Source organism: Protopterus annectens, chromosome 5.part0, assembly GCF_019279795.1.
Source record: "Protopterus annectens isolate FY-2018-M chromosome 5.part0, PAN1.0, whole genome shotgun sequence".
NCBI classification, from domain to species: Eukaryota; Metazoa; Chordata; order Ceratodontiformes; family Protopteridae; genus Protopterus; species Protopterus annectens.
In genome coordinates, this window is record NC_056735.1 from 1,352,545,545 (window position 1) to 1,352,558,862 (window position 13,318).

The window sequence follows — 13,318 nt, forward strand, 5'->3', positions numbered from 1 at the left end:
ATCATCTCTTTAGCAAAAGACATAACAGACATGCTCAAACTACCAGATCACATAGGATTATAGGACACGTAGTTTAGAAAGCTGAAGTATTACCAAACTTCACAGTAGTCGCACTGTAGTTGAACATCATTTCCCAAAGAACATTGCGCATCAGGCGGCTTATTTTTGGTGCATTATGGGAGTACTGAAGCGTTTGTGTTGCGATAAAGTTGCCGTGCATTATGTTGAAGTGGTTGATTTTTTATTTTGTTGGTAGTAATGTTCTGTGCATATATCACCCGGATTTGTTTCAGATAGCTAAGAAATGTGGTGGCGTTAATACTATTAGTTCTTCATTGCGATGCAACAGAAAGTGAAATGTTGGTTAGTGACGACGCCATTTCTGTTTAGGCCAGTTCTCCGATTTACCCTTTTTAAAAGTACGGGTGCTGGTCATATTTGGGGTTGCCAACATAAATGGTATTTTTTACTGCATTTTGATGGTTTGTGGTAGTCTCTGAACGTAAGGTATTGCCGTCATATAGTACAGGAAACAAGTTTTGTATTTTTTTTAAACGACATGTGGTGATTCCGACTAGTATTTTCATTAAAATTAAGACGAGCAAAAGTTTGGAAAGAAGTTAACATCGTGTGTACTGGGCTTTTGTCGTATGACTGGAAGGAACTCTCACTGTGGTAAGGTTAAACAATGGCCAGTAAAATGTGTTGGTTAAACAAAGTATCACAAAACTGTATTTTGTATTAGGCGGTTATCAGCCTAAAGTGGTGGCTTCTTTAAGCGACAGTGCAAACTTTTGGTGTTGGTAAAGGCTGGGTGGTATTTACTGTTGTGGAAAATTTAATTAATGAAAGCTGGTGGGGGTATTGCCAGTTGTCGTCTTTTCTGAGCCGGTAGAAGACCACCCAATCGACACGCAGGGCCGGCTTCTGTGAGGGACCAGCATTTTACAAATCATTTCCGGCTTTCCGATTTATATGGGGGTTGCCTGCGACCAATGTGGCAATCAATGTTGGGCCTTTCACCTAGAATACTGATTTATATGGGGGTTGCCCGCTAACAATGTGGCAATCACTGTTGGGTAATATCAGTCTCCAGTTTAGTGTGCGTTGGTGCCACCCTTGAGAGCTGTAATTGGAATGTGATAGTCCGAATGTAGAAAATAGAGCGGAGACGCTCCGCGCTTCAAGTTTGTTGGGGTTCTTTCCTCGTGCGGTTTTATATAGCAAGTACCTTGGTGCTCCTGCGTGAAGTACTTGTGTGTTATTTCCTTTTCAGTCTCATTTTTATTAGGTATTCCGAATGTGCATGCTTAAAGCACTTCTGTAGATTTACTCCACTGTAAATTAACGGGGGTTGGAAATAGGAGGTAGACGAGACAGCAGTGAATTCATATACTGTAATCTGTTAGCTTTGCTGCCTCATAGCAAGAGATTATCTAGTTCGGTCCTCGGCTGGGGTGCCATCTGTGCCGAGTCTGCATGTCCTCCCCGTGGTCGCGTGGGTTTCTTCCCACACCCCAAAGACATGCTGTAGGTGGATTGGATACTCTAAATTGGCCCCTATGTGTGAGTGGGTGCGTGTATCCCTTCTGTGGAAAGTTGGGGGGCGGGCTGGCAACTCGACACTGTAAAACTCCACTGGCAATCAGCGGACAGGTGATTCGCTGTGGCGACCCCTAACCGCGAAAAGCCAAAAGTACAACGGTTATCCGCTGCATTTACAACAGTGTATTCTCCCGGAGAAGTAATTGAATTAGCAACTTAAGTGGACTCAGTAATACTGCCGCATAGCAGTTCAGGCTTGCTCAAGGACCGCGTATGTTGAATTAATTTATGAACAGTACCACACACCTGTGGTGTTGCCTCACAACAAGAGGTTCTCAAATTTGGTTTTTGGTTGGGGTGTGTTCAGTGTCTAAACATAAACCTTGTGTTTGTGGATTTCTATCAGTTTTTGCTGCATTTCGAAGACTTGCAGTAGATGGTTTTGGACACTCTTAAATTGGCCATAGGTCAGGTGTGTGTGTGGTAGGGGCGAACAGGATTAGGTAGGATAATGATAGGGGCATAACCAATTTTTCTGGTGAAGTGTGTTTTTTGAAGCTGTTAAGCAAGTGATGGTGAATAAAAATCTTTGGGGAGAGGATTCAGGTGAGAAATCAGTAACCCTACACATTATTTGTACTTCAGAGAAGAAAAAACTAATTAGCTGTGCAAGGCAAGTGTATTTTAAGCTGCAAGTCTCCCTCTGCTCTACTTAGGGAAGGCAGTTTAACTATACAGTCTGTATGAATGTATTTTTCTTTTGTTTGGATGTTCTCATTTTTCTCGTTTGAATATTAGAGTATCCATTTTACTTGTACAGTTGTGCATTCTCCTTCTCCCTCTTTCTCTCATTTGCATATATAACTGGTTTTCTTACTTTTGTGAAACCCGTTACTGTAAAAAAAAATGTTTTTTCTTGGAGCTTTTCTCCTCAGGTTTCCACTGAAATAGGGCTTATGCCCACTTGGACCAACCCGGTTGACAAATGTGACTTAAACTAAAATTTTCTTCTGAAAAGGGGCTTTACAACCCAATTGGACTATTCCAGTAAGTGATTATTAAAGGTAAGTGGAATTAAATCTGGTGTATTTCTTTTATCTATCTTTGTCCAGAAAGATGACATTACCCTTGCCTGGGGGGGAGGGGGTTGACAATTAAAAACAAAGCTTTTTGTTAATCAGAAGTTTAACTTTTTATATAGAGTAGTTTATTTTACCCAATGTTTTTGTAATAACTATTTTTGATTAAAGTGGGCTGAGTGTGGAATCTTGGTTTTGTGAAACTTTTTCACACTTGGGAAATATCTGCAGGTAAATGTGTCATGACAGCAATGAATTCATATCTGCAATACTATCTGTGTTGTCACATTTCCAGCAGTGCAGCCTGCTTCCAGGAGAGTAATTGGCTCAGCAATTTCAGTGGACTAAGTTGACTGTTTTACTGCCAGTACCCCACAGCAGTCACTCAGGTTTGAACATGGTTGGTCTGTTGAATTTACTAACCATATCCCACACAGTTTTTCAGTGCATCCTATTTGAAGATGCAGATTGTTGTAATTATGGCAATATTTTGTTGAACTGCTCTAGGGTAGCATTTCCTGTTCTGTCTGGAGACCCATTGAGTACATAGTTGCCATACTGTTTTCATTGTATAACTGAAAAAATGTAGAATTTTAAGAACTCTGTAGTTTGGGGCTGGTTCTTGTATTTGATTTCATTCTGTAATTTTAAAAACTTGGAACAAAATATTACCCAAAATGAAGATTGCATAAATGAGATTGGTTGCTTATATTGATATTGAATATAACTAACTGTTCTGTTTTGTTTTACAGCAATTTAAAAGGCTATTAGCGAGGTATTGGTTGTCATTGTAGTATGGCAGTTGGGAACGTTCCACAAATGACCTCATGTTCTCAGAGTTGTGGCACTTTTGTGCGAGTTAGTAGTTGACTAAAAAGGGAGAACTGCTAATGGGTGACATTACACATAATTGAGGTGCTTTGTTTAAAAGGTAAATTCTCTGGCCTGTTTGCATCTAGCCACTGGATTAAGTTTGGTAGCATGGGGGTGTGGAGGATAGGGTCTCTACATCACAACATTCTGGCTCGGTCTCTGGTAACTGTTTAGTTTGTTCATTTACCATTGGCTTTGCAGTGAGGCTCGGGGACTGAAACAGGTCCATAAACATCTCATCTGATTTAACAAATGGATGAGCTGAGTTAACCGACTGGAACCAGAAAAGCCGAGCTGTTTACAGAGGAACGAAGAAAGGCTGTGAAGAGGAAGCAGCAGTTTGGTGTGTTGTAGATCCTTTCACTGAAGATTGTAAAAGGAAGTAGTATGGAGTGCTATGAATTTTCAGTTGGAAGAACTTGTACCATTTTGTATTGCTGTATCATTACTTGATTTAGAAACGAGCAAATCTTCACTGTAGTATCAGTTACGCTAATCTATTTTGCAATTTTTTTCCCTCTCCCATAGTGTTCTTATAACTTCATCATATTCTGCTTGTCCAGCCTTTCTGTAATATGGAAGCAATATCTTTTTGTTGGGGGGGTCCATGTTGTAATTTCAATGTGAAAATGTGCATTTATACCAACCTAGTAAAATGCTGGAACTTTGGATTAGAACATTGAAACCTACTGGAAAAATTGCAGTTGCCAAAATTGTGAGCCAGCATTTAATTTCTGGAACATGGTTCTAATGTTTTTTCCAGAGGATGCTAGTGTGAAGTATCATTTTGACTTGGCACGGAAGCTGCTAAAAAGTGTGCTGAAAATCTGTAAACTGGAAAATCAAAATTTGCAAGTGTCTTTCATTTGGAGAATGTAGTTCTGTAGGTTTACCTTTACTGTTATGTATGGTTACCAAAATGTAACTTTGAGCCAGCGTTAGTGTTGGCTTGATGCTGACTCATGGTCAGTAGCTCCTCTGCCCCAATGTGTCAAGCAATGCTGAATCACTTGGTAGTGTGGTGAGTTCTAGACAGCATGGTGGCATGAAAGAAAAGCTGCTAGCTCCTCAGCATTGCAACCAGGAATCCATGTGTGGTTTACTTTTTCTACAGTGAATTGGAAGGGGGGGTGCAGTTCTGCAACACGCTTGTAGACAAAGGCTGGGCAGGTAACTTACACAGTTGTGTTAATGGGTACATTACATACTCCAGGGGAGTATTGTAGTGAAGTGAAAAAGGGGGCCAGCAACAGGGTTGGATGGGAGGTGAGTTAAATTGGTAAAACTTGGGTACTGTAGATTTTGCTATATGAAGTGACAGACTGGCTTAGAAGGGAGTTGCTTAAATTTTAATTTCGGTGTAATATATATATAAATGGTAAAGTGAACATGGGTGACTAACTGATATTTGAGTTGAGCAAGTAGTGTCAGGATTCTTTAGTATCCCATTGGAGTACGTTTTTGCTAAGAGTGAAATACACACTGCATTTTGTGGCTAATATTTCAATGAATATACAAGTACTAGATCTTTTTCATACAGAAATAGATACTTCCTTATTGTGTCCCCTGTCATAGCTGCCTTGGCAGTAAGTTGAGAGTAAGCAGAGCAATTAATAGCAAAATGTGGTTGCTCTGCTAGCCTGCAATTGCAGTCAGTCAAGTATGATTACTTTTTTGGGGGATGATGCAGTGTACTATCATAGCTGTGACCTATCGTTTTACCTGTTGGTTTTATGGTGCCTTTAAAGAGGAAGCAACTAAGTGAAATGCTTATCTAGTTGTAATAAGCAGTTTGAGATGGATGCGGGGTTGTGATCAGGTTGTACTTTAAACTAATGCTGTTCAAAAAGTTGCCTGGGGGAAGCCAACTTAATCTCTCTAGGTTGTGTTCCAGGTGCGGGGGGGTTGTCTTCACTGAGCAGTTTGCTTGATTTTGTTTGGCGATTGGTGACTTGGAAATAGGGTAATTACAAACTGTAAATACACAGGGGGATAGTATAGTGATGGAATGTTGCACCAAGGTTATGTGGAGACTTTTGCAGTAACTGGCTTGGATCAATCCAGCATTGTTTTATTCAATAAGCAGTAACTGGCTTGGATCAATCCAGCCCCCCCCAGCTGAGAATCGAACCGGACAGTGTCTTACTGTGAGGTGACAACGCTACTGCAGCACCACCACTGTGGTGATCGTGGAGAGGGTTAATACTCAAGTTTTTGAGCTACTTACTGTAGTCCAGGGAACATGCTTTGATTCGGACTCTATTTAGACAGTGCTCCCAGGTCAGTGTTGAAAATGGGAACTTGTGTCCAGTGAACTTAAGATCACAAAATAGTGTCCCTTTACTAGCTTTTGTCATGGAGAAGGTTAAATCTGCCTCTTTAAAAAAAATTCTGTATTTGCCATTAAACTTGTCAAGTTAGAATGGATCTTGCCCCCGAATTTTCATTGCTAGTGAATTCAGAGAATTCAGATGGACCTTTTAGAACATAAAATGTCTGAAGACTAGAAAGCATACCTGTTTCAGGAGTGGGGAGTTGCAGTCTCCAAAGTAGTTAGTTGTGGAGTCTGCAAAAAAACTTCAGCATAGGCAAATGCCAGTTTGGTCATAGCACCATGGACAAAATGTATTCAGAAAAGGTCAAATGCAATGGACAACATTTTATTACATTAAAACTGTCGGTTGAGGAGGGCATATAACATTGTGCAAGTTGTGTTGACCATAGACTTCATTTAAATGAACCAGAAAAGTACTGTGTGGCACATGCCAAATTGGCTTGTGATGGGGCAGAGGCATTTAAACTCGCGTGGAGTGATTGTAAGGGGGGGGGCATGTCTAATGGATGCCACACCTTTTAATCCCTGGTAGAGGCCAGAGAAGTCTTTTGGGGGAGGGTGACATCACTCACCAAAGTGAGACAGCCAGTCCATTGTATGTTGCGCCTTGTGGTATTGCAGCCTTGTACAGGGAAAGAGTAGGAAAACTTGATAGCTGCCTAAATGCCAAGCATGGCATTATCATGTTTTCTCCTGAGAAAGGGGACTCTGAGCCTGTGTGACCACCGTGGTAGTTCATTGGTTGGCAGCAGGCAGTGAGGGAGAAGCTAAGTTTACAAAAAAAGTAAACTATATTGGAGCTTGTCTGTCTTAATGCTACAGACTTCCTTAATGTGCTTACTTTTTTCCCGTCCGTTGTGTAACTGACTAATAAGCTTTATCATGTCTGTCTCAATTTGAGTAGATGACAAAATAGGAAGTGGTAGTTTGAGTAGATGACAAAATAGGAAGTGGTAGCAACATCAGGAGGAAAAGGAATTTTTGTGGGAATGTGTACCAAAGTAGCATGAGAGCGATCAGCAATGAAGCCTGGTACATGGCTTGCCAGTTTGAGTACTTTTGTGTACAGTTGAGACTTACTGTAAGCAGTTTACATTAACATTTTAGTTTAAGATGAAGATTTAATGGGCATTTTGCAAAAGGGTGACTGTCATAGTTGTACATAGACTGTTCCCAGAGCCGTACAAGAGACCTCAATAACTTGGCAGCTGTGGAGGTGACAAATCTGGTAGCATCTCTAGTATCCAGTCCACGTGCCTGCCATGTTTCAAAACCAGGATTCATTAGAATAAGCACTAGGTCAGGAGCTGCGGTGGCTGGCAAGCAAGATGACATTACAGGCTATTCTAAACTGCAAAGGAAGGCTCAAGTTCATGTGATAAACATGAGATGGCTAATCATGAGTGGGCAGAAGAGCAAATAGCTAGAACAGGTGGACAGGGCTCCTAATTGCCTGTGGTACAACCAGTGTTGCATAATTTTAAAATAGTGTGCCACAAATTTGTAGTAGTTCTGAGATCATACAAAGTTCGCATTTCTCAGCAGTTAGGAAAGAAAAATGTCAAAAGATGCTGTGAAGTTCTTGACCAATAAAGAAATTGTACTTCGTGGCTCCATAAAGTTAATTTTAAGCACTTTGATTCTTGTGAAGTATTCTCAATATTTGCATATTTTTATACATATTAGTCAGTAGAAGGTATGCAGCACTCAAATGTCAAACTTGTTTTTACACTGTGTTCTAGTATTGAGTGCCTTGTTTAGTGTGGGGGGGGTAGCTTTTTTTCAGTTTCAACTTTCTTTTTATTAGCTCAAACTCTTAAGTGGAGGGATAACTGTCCAAGGGTAGTATTTATTAATTTATTGATTTTTTTTTTTGTTTGTTTTTTTTTGTTTACCAGGATGGCCCAACTGGGCACCCAGGCCTGTTTTTACTGGAGGCCCAGCGAGAGAAGCATTAGTTGGGATGGATTACAAAGATTTACAGAGAAATTCTTGGTAATAGAAACACTGGGTAATGCAGTCGAGAGGGGTTAATACAGTTCTCTTTAGAAGGGTTGTACAGTAGTAAACAGGTAAATGTGTGAATGTACTTTTCTTTAAGCTGTGAAAAGCGACATATTTTTGTACATGGTAAATATGATTTATATTTGAAGGATAAGGTAGGAGAGTTGAAAAGTTAGGGGGTTGATGGTCTAAGGATCTGTCAGGATGTGAACAGAACTAGGAGTCTATGTGCTGTTTTAGGTTGTACATTAACGCTAAATGCACAGCTGCCCTGCTTTAGTGGGATAGTTCCTTGTCGGGTGACTTGGCTATAATAAGTCTCCAGCTGTAGTGTGAGGTTAGGAAGTTTAGTAGGCTATGGTTACTTGAGTAAAGGCAATGTGGTGGGGAGTAGTGCTTGAATGTTTTGTGGACGTGTGACACTTGTGGATTTTTGTGGGCAATTTGAAGTTCAGTGAATGCAAGCTAGTTAAAGAAGCCTGCTACATAGTTAAGCAGTAGCCTGTACAGTTGGATGCATTGGCTGCCAACTTGCCTACTTTACGCATGTCTTTATTAAGTAGGGTGACATGAATGTTGGATAATGTCTGTGTAAGAAGGTAGGATGTGAAGGATTTTCTTGATGTGATTTGTTTTGCTAGAGAGAACCCAGTCTTTTTCTTGATGGCCTGAGTGATGATCACAAGTCAGTTCAGGTTATGAGATCTAGTAGCACATTTTAGTTTATTTGCGGATGGTGAAGTAATGAAAGGTGTGTAGGTTGTTGAAAGATGTGAAACGCTTATGATCAACCTTGATTCTAGAAGTCTAGGGGTCTTTGAGTCAAGTTTGAAGTACTGGAGTGGAGGTTGAGCTGTTGGTGGCATGGCTGGCATATTACACTAAAGTAGGTTTGCTGGGCTTTGTGCATGCTTCTGTAGCTACCTCGCTCGCTGAATCGTGTGTTGGCCACCATCAAGCCATTTGCCAGACAAGTCTAGAATGGCTTCTTATTCCTGTTGCCGTACTCATGGTTGGACCTAGGCAGTCCTGGTCTGTCTGTTCAGGTCACTAGTCCTCACCAATTCATGTCTGCTTTATCTAGTAGATCTGTAACTGCTATCTCAATGCACTTGTCATCCCTGCTGTGTGACACTGGCTGAGATTATGAATACTGCCCAATCTTTACACTGCAGTTTGATTCCAGTGGGTCGCTCATGTCTGATCCCATTCTTCACCACCTTCTGAAGTGTCTTCTCACCATTTCTAGTGACTTCCGAGTAGTAGCCTCTGGATCCTAAGCAAAGTGGGTTTGCACTGCTGTCACTTTTCTATTGGAGAGACATGATGTCCAGCCTCTTCCTTTCCATCATGTCAGGTTTCCGGTCATATACAAATGTAAGTTGAGGTGAAATAAGGAAGCGGTAGAATGAAGGGTGGAGAAGCCAAAGATTTCAGTTCAGATAAGAGCATGGACATTTTTCCCATTTTCTTGAATGGGCTTTCTAGACAACCCATACCCTCCAGGTCACTCTTAAGCTGGAAGTTTTTCAGCCTCCCTGCAGTATTGCAGCATTTCACTGTCTGAAGCCTTCACTTGACACCATTTTTTCATTGTATTTACTGTACTTTGACCTTGGCAAAAACAGTTTCTGTCCTCTTCACCTTAAGTTAGAATGTCATCTAAAAGTTAAAGGACCTTTTTGAGTAGTGATCTGTTGGGACACCATGTAAACTGGTAAAGTGCAATGTTTCTCATGGTGCATGCATATTGATTTTTTTTTTCTCCCCACTTTGTGATTAAATTCACAGGAATAATCTCCAGTTTACAAGTTTAACTTTTGGGCCTTGTCAGCCTGATTTCATTATGGTCTAGAGCATTTGTGTGTAAAATTTGTGTACTATATGAAACCATTGTAGTGCTCATTTAATGAAGTGACCTGATAGAAGGAATAGATTGTAGTGGCAGAATGCTCTGACCTAAAAATAACATTCCGTTAAAATACTGGTTCATAAAATATTGCCAGGAGGCTAGAAAAAGCACATAGCACTCAAGGCATGTGGCCTTATAGGGGCTTGATCGTCAGCAGGCACTAAGGCAGAAATGATAAAAAAAAATAAAATCATCTTGTGGTATTTCCTGGCCCATAGTGAATTTACTATTTTCCCACAAAGGACTATAGAAAGTGCCAGCTGTCTGTCATATGTCTGAGCTGCTGTATCTTTGGCACTTAACAAAAGGTGGGCAGGAGCTTTTGCACAAGTGCAGTGCTGTGTACTTCAAAAAAAAAAAAACTACTTGTGCACCATGAAAGACCATTGTATCTTGCATTGGTAATTCAGCAAAAAGCTACTTGTATTCCAAAGATTGTCTTGAGTTGATGTGATGTGTTCCTGCTATGTAATTTACAGGTTAATGTAGAAACAAACCCACCTGATGGTGTACCATGACATGGGACCGTGTAGGATATTGTGGAAGAGAAACATCACATCAGTCTGGTAGACCTATTTGGACTGTTTGGAGTTGTGGGGGACTGCTGTTGTACAGAAAAGCGGGGGTCACTTCATTTTTTTTTTTACATAAGTGTAGGGAAGACATTGCATACTGCCTTCATACTTAATGGTCAGTGGAGGATATTTAACTTTGGAATAATTGGAGGAAGGGGGTGGTTAGGGAATAAATTATGTAATTGTGTATTGTTGAAAAACACTGGGGCAGAGTTTTTTTTATATATATTCCTGTTCTGTATGCAGGGCATTTAGCAAGATACCATCTGTGTTTGCATTCTTGGGTCAAGTACCACATTTCCTCATTCATACTTGCTGCATGGCAGTTTGTGAATTAATGGAAAAAAATGGTTACATTTAACAAAATTATTCTTTGGCAAAGCCTATATAGCATGTTTGTCATCATTGCACAGATTTCATGTGTGTTGAACTGAATTTTTTAAAAGCTCATAATGCTCACCAAAGCTGCAGTGGGCAGTAAAGTGCAGGTATTGGCCTTAATAGATTTTTTTCTTATCCACTTGAGGGTCAAGGGGAGATGAAGCCTGTTCTAGCAGTTGATGTAAGACTGAAGTTGTGGACATGACTATCCTTCAGGCTCTGTGGGCAGTTAATGTAAGACGGATGAAGTTATGGACATGATGATTATCCTTCAGGCTCTGTGGCCATAGCTTTAACAAAAAAGTATGGATAAGTACCATGATAACCTTTGTATATAAAATTAATTCCATATCTAAGACTTAGATTACCATGTCTTGTTTGAAAGGTCTGCTTAGACAAAGGTGAGTGTCAAATGGTAATACTAGCAGGAAAAAAACTTAAATGGTGGTATGCCATGGAGTAGTCTGGACTTGTGCCATGAGTCTAAGGTACGTTAAGGTAGACTGCTATATTTTCCAAATACTACTTTTGCATATGTAGTGTGCTTGAGATATGCAACTTTCAGCAAGACCTTTGGCTACTATCTGTTGCTGCTTAAAGATTAGTCAGACTCATGAGAACCACTGACCTTTATTTATAAAATTGTAGGTTTCCTTAAGTAAAATGCATGTTTTACAACAGTTTACTACAGCCTGTAGATGTGCTTTTACATACACCTGATTGAGATTACTTGATTTAACTGAAAATTGTAATTTTTCTTCCAAAGTGATGTTGCTACCATTGTGACATCCTTGGAGCTGTTAAAAGGTAAGCATGTTTCTCTTGCATGTGGAATGTTGTGCATGTTGAGTGCATCTTGCATCAGGATCCATTAGCAATTGTAGAACCAGTGCCTCTAGGGAGTAGGACTATTTGTTAAGTTTTCTACATTTTGGCTGTGCCAGTAAGGTTTTGTTCTACTTTATTCTCTAATTGGAGAGTAGGACATAGGCTTGACTTTCTGAAAGGCTTTCTTCACTTTTCAAGCCTGCAGTCCTTGCCCTGCATGCACACTCCTCTGTAGTGCAAGCTAACTTTTTTTTCCTCCCCTGTAGCTTGTGGGTTTAATCTAATGCACACAAACCTGGTAATATGTCTTTATTTTTCTATGCTGCATATTATGAAGATTCCCCCACATGTAAGTAGTGTTTCAGAAAGTATAGCAAAGGACTGAAAAATGCTTTTTACTGTTGGGTCATTGTCCACAGGTTTGCATCATGAGACTCTTGATATCTGTGAAGTATTGCAAAGCATGCAGCAGCTAAAAATTGTACTCCGAAGATTTTTCCAACCCTTTAGAAGAATGGGAATAAGTCAAACTGCAGCAGTAGGTAAACTAGTGTTTTTGGTTTGTGATAATTTTGTTATCCAGCTTTCCTCAAATTCAAGAGCTGTTTAATTTGACATATTGGTAGATTAGTGAACAGAGTTGCTAGAATTGCTGTAAATTGGCTGCAAATTACAGCTTGAAATATTTCACAAAGCCTTTTATTTTTGGTTGTACATGTGCTGTTTTAAGGTCTTCTAAAACCTGTAGTTGCAAGTCCCAGTCATTTAAGTGAAAGGTGTACTGTGGGTTTGACAAACTCCAAAAAAGCCATTGGCTTGTTCCATTGTTATTGGATGGTAAAGCAGACTTGCCACCTTGATATAATGGGAATGCAATAGAATAGTTTTGCATTGTGGCTATTTGGGTGTGTGTACTCAAGTTAATGTACTCACATTTTTTATTTTTTGTATCCAGGCTTCAAAACTGCAGATCCCAAGATTCAAGTTATGGGGAATCTTAGTACAGGAATGAACACTTGCAGAATTTGACCAAGTTGATGAGTCGCATTGGAGTTCATATATTTCTTTGAAAGTTTATTTGCAGGCCTATTGCTTTAAATTGGAAGAAAAGCAGAAAACTGAGAGGAGAAGCTTAATGGCCTTTATTTTTATCCCACAAAGTATTCACAAAATGTAAAGCTTTTCTGTAACTACGAAGAATAACCTGTTTATCCCAACTCTGTGGTCTTTCCACTGTCATAACACATTTTGAGCTGCTATGTGGAAGTGTTGCAGAGCCTGGATTCTGCAGTGTTGGGCTGTTTACTCCTAAAAACTATTGAACTTGTGCATGCTTTTTAATGTTTAGAGCTTCTAATAATTTGACAGAAATGGACCCCATTTCTGAGTAAGAATATAATCAAAGTTAATGAAATTAGAATTGTTTTGATAGTATATTTGCCAGTAGTGCTTTTCTCACTACCATCAGAGTACCCAGAATTTTTCTTGGTCATCTGGAGTTAGCTGGTTCAGTAATTTTAAATTCTTTCTTCAGCAGTGTTGCTCTTTTTCAGGGGGGAAATTGATTTTCTACCTCATTGTTGTAGTTTCTGATTGTGTATTCTAGTGTTTCATGTGTCATGTGCAGTCTTCCTTGCAGCTTATTTCAGTGAGTTAGTATTGCATGATCTTGTAATCGATACCTTTTCAGTAATTTATGGTTTGTTTTCAGTAAGGCATGGTTTAGAGTTCTAAATGCCTAACCATAATCCGGAACTTTGGTATTTTTATCTAGGTCTCTACCACC

At 39.8% G+C, this 13,318-nt stretch overlaps 1 long non-coding RNA gene across 2 annotated transcripts; it reads left to right on the forward strand.

Annotated features, from left to right (window-relative positions):
- Positions 1-116: 116 nt before the first annotated feature.
- On the forward strand, positions 117-13,068 carry LOC122801666. Of its 2 annotated transcripts, none has more exons than XR_006364779.1 (3): positions 117-675; positions 11,952-12,074; positions 12,488-13,068. It is a non-coding gene; the product is annotated as an uncharacterized LOC122801666 (long non-coding RNA). The 2 variants fall into 2 exon arrangements; XR_006364780.1 differs by lacking the exon at positions 117-675 and adding an exon at positions 8,649-11,511.
- Positions 13,069-13,318: the final 250 nt, after the last annotated feature.